The sequence below is a fragment of the Vigna radiata genome, unplaced genomic scaffold (genome assembly GCF_000741045.1).
Source record: "Vigna radiata var. radiata cultivar VC1973A unplaced genomic scaffold, Vradiata_ver6 scaffold_51, whole genome shotgun sequence".
In the NCBI taxonomy this organism is placed as follows: domain Eukaryota; kingdom Viridiplantae; phylum Streptophyta; class Magnoliopsida; order Fabales; family Fabaceae; genus Vigna; species Vigna radiata.
Genome location: NW_014542732.1, coordinates 7,821 through 11,865, shown reverse-complemented (window position 1 = coordinate 11,865; position 4,045 = coordinate 7,821).

Sequence of the window (4,045 nt, the reverse complement as noted above, 5' to 3'; positions counted from 1 at the left end):
AGAGTCATGAGCTAACTATTGTGCCACCTACTTTCCCATCCTCCTATGTCCCCACTCTTGCACTTGAGGAGACTGATGAAGAATTTGAGGACCAGGCTGACATGAGTACCACTTTTGAGATAGGTAGACCAGTTTCACCTTCCACCACTCAACCAATTTTCAGGGAAGTGGAGGTAGACATACCTATTATTGATTCTGTTGTTGATGATCATTTTGTTGATAGGTATGTTATTGATGATTGTATTGTTGATGAGCATGATTTTCATTCCCCCTCTGTGCATGATGAGAACCACTTTGTGTTATCACATCTGAATGTTTGTTCTCCATGCACTGAACATAAATCTGAACCTGTGATTGATATTGTTTCTATTTCTGAAATTGATTCATGTTCCGAGGGTATATCTGAGGTTCAGCCTCTTACACTGGGATTGGGTGTTATACCTCTGCATATTATTTCTTTGGAACCACATTGCACTAACCATGTTGCAGGAGGTACACATGCATTTGATCAACACACACCCATGGTGGAAGACAAAGGTGCCGATAGTTTGAAGGTTAATAGGCACCAGCTGAANCTGCTCATCAACAATCACTGCTTCTTAGATCCAGCTGTGGAGGACATCTCCNTGCTCGATCAAATTTGGAGACTGAAGCAGTTCCTCCTCAAGACTTTCTTGCTCAATTCTATGGTGGAAGAAATCTCCCTGAAAGTCCAAAATTGGCAACTGCCACCATGATCAGGGGAGTTTTCTTTTCCCTTCTTCTCCTCCTTTCCTCACTTCTATTGCACTTGTCCTTGATCTGTAGCCTGTTTTGATTTCTTATCNGATGATTGTGACACACTGAGGACATTGTGTAGTTTAAGTGTGNTCTATTGGGGGAGATTCTGATTTGTCTTTGATTAGTTTATGTTTTCTGCATTAAATTTTTTGTTTTCTGGGTAGTTTTTGTTGTGTCTTTTGTACAATTTTACATGTTTCTCTTGATTTCTGGACTTTGTTTAGGTTGTAGATGTGTCTTTCACTTCATTGATACTCTGATTTGTTGGATTCCTTGTTTTTCTTTGCTTGGAAGGTGATCATGATGTTTGAGAGTTGATTGATTGTGACAGAAATACCCTGTGTGAGATTTGAGCCACTTGATATTCTTTCTTGTGTGTGATATGTCTCTTGATTGCTTGCACATATGCCTTGGCTCGACTCTTGTTGATGACTCTTGATTGATATGCATGTTTGGAAGTGATAAAGGCAGTTTNGTTGTTAAGCAACTCTAGCCAAATGAGCCTACCTTGTTTTGATCCATTGGTAACCCCTTTTGAGCCTATATCTTTCCCCATTTCTTTGTTTTGAAGCTCATACACTAGCCCTAACTGAAAAACCATGATTACCTGAACCTTAGGGAATTTTGGAGCTTTGGAATTGTTTTGGGAATAAGTGTGGTCTCTTGGGAGATTCAGATGAATTGGCTAGTTGGTTCCTCTTCTTGCGGTTGCATTGTAAATATCATGCATCTTGTCTCTTAGAATTGTGTTCTGAAAAGAGAGAAAAGAAAAGAGACAAGATGAAAAAAAAAAAATGCAGAAAATTGAAAAAAAAATAAAGAAAAAATTGTGTGAATAATGGAGTCAAGAAGAGGATTGAATTAGAGGTTTTGGGTGTGATTTGACTGTGTTTACACTTGTTCCCCATCGCTCCTCTGTTCCTTTTGGTTGGTAGCTTCTTATCCATATGATATCCTCCCTTGCCCTTGGCCCCATTACAACCATGAAAGACCTTTTGATTTGAACATGCATGTGTGCTTGAGTGTTGATATTAGAGGCTTGCCAAGTCTATTTGTGTTTGCTTTCTTGAGTGCATCGAGTGACATTGATTTACCTTAGACACTTGAGAGAAACACTGATTGTGTGCATCTGTGAGGCTTTGTTGCTTTTGATTCATCTCTTGAACTGATTGATTGTTTTCCATGTACTGAACTGTTTGGATGATTCTGTGAGTATCTGCTTTCATTGACTCTCTGTGGGGATTCTGCCTATGCCTTTCATTGTCCAGATTTTGTGAGAATTGTGCAACCCTGTTTTTGTTTTGTGAGTCTTTGTTGTTTATCTGTCGAGTCTGTGTCATTCCCTAATGTCCTCAGTACTGTTCCCTGTTTTGTGTCTTGATTTTGCCCAGGAGTGCAAAAGACTAAGTGTGGTCTATTTTGATGAGTCGATATTTTTATTGACTGCACTTAGTTTATTGTACCGGATTTAATCAGGGAATTGTGTTTAATTGTTCGATATTTTCCCGTTTTTCCTAATTGTGCTTAATTTGATCAGAAATTCTTATTTTAACTAATTTGAATTATCTGAGACTAATTATTTGCATTATTAATTGTAGGGAAAATTCTTGGATAATATTTTGGGACTTAAAGAGAAAAGCCACATCAATTTTACTTTAAGCTAATATGAAAGAGGTGTGAGTTTCAATGTTGGGGTGCACGGAAATGGGCCTCCAATATGTGCTGTTTGGATGAGTAAATGAAGGAACATGTGCTGTCACGTGGAGGAACTCCAAAGCAATTGGTTGATTTAATTAAAGGCAGCCGCATCACCCATCTTAGGAGTTTGGCATTTAATATTTGGTGAACACATGGGAAGTCACGGTCTGGACACACTGCAGCAGCCTCTTGGGGAGTGCAAATATCAATCCAGCTGCTTCGAAAAGTCAACAAGTATGACGTCCTAGGAGGTGCAGAAACTTGGGCTCACACGTCCAGCAATGGCTGCCACGGACTGCCACGGTATGTGCTGGATGTGCGTCTAGCAATGAAAAAAAAGGAGCTTGACGGTCCAGAGAGGGGGGCATTGCTTTTTAGGTTGTAGATTTTATTTTCATTAGGGAGAACAACCGTCAGAGGGTATTGGGACTGGGTATTTGTTCTTTTGGAGAGTAATGAGCTTTGAGGTTCTGAAACGCTAATGTATGCGCCTAGCCGAACAATGGGATGAGTGGAAAAATCACACTTTCTTTTCTTACGCTGATTTCAATTCTAGAATCAAGGCTTTGATTCATTTTTGGTTTGAAGAATAGAAACGCTGGAATATTTGGGTGTACGGTTTCTTTGGAAAAATGGTGATTCTCGGTTTTATTGGTGGTTGAATAAGAATTTGAGCTACAGCTGTTACTTGTTCTCGGTTATTTAGAATATTTTTTTCTAGAGTAGCCACTTGCTCTTTATTCTCTTGACTGGAATGCTTCTTTGTTTGGGGAATACACTTATACCGCTGTTTTGATGATGAAAGGGAAGAAACTATCCTATTTATATTTTATGCAAGGGCTGAAGTTTTTCTTTTGAATTTATTGTTGAGTGATTCAACACGCTGCAGCATTGGAGATGATTGAATGAACCACCTTTATTTAGTTTATTTACGTTGAAATTATGGTGAAGAATGTTGTTTAATTGCTTGGTCAAAGGGAGCACTTTTCTTGGATGTAACACCTTAAATTGTTGAAGGAAAATAATGTTTTAATGAGGTCCTGGAGTGAGATGGACGGTGATGCTGGAAGAAAAGGCCTCCTCGGGATCCAATTTCTTGGGAATAGAAATAAGGAATTCAGATTCAATTAGGCCATACGTTACATTTCATTTTAATGCACTGTTGGGGAATATTAAGACTGGAACATTTACATTTAGCTTTAGTAATTGTGTGGATCCCATTGTGAAAGGAAGAGGCATAGAATGTTTTTAATATTAGGAGGCACGGAACCCGTAGGGGTAGCAACTCACGCTGATTCAATTGTTGATGGTGTCACGGCTGATTCATCACAGCACAGGATTTCATCACATGCTGGTCCTTATTTATTCAATTGCAAGGAAAAGAAAGGGGCAGCTGTCACGCCCTAAGCATGTCTCAAAACTTTTGGAATTAAAATGAAGAAAATCAATGGGATTTTGGTTGAAGGAGGTCACGGTCAGAGGGTAATTTTTAGACCATTTTCAATTTCATTTACTTTAGAGGTGCATGTGTCATTTGAATTGGTAAAAAAAATATGTTGCTTATTTT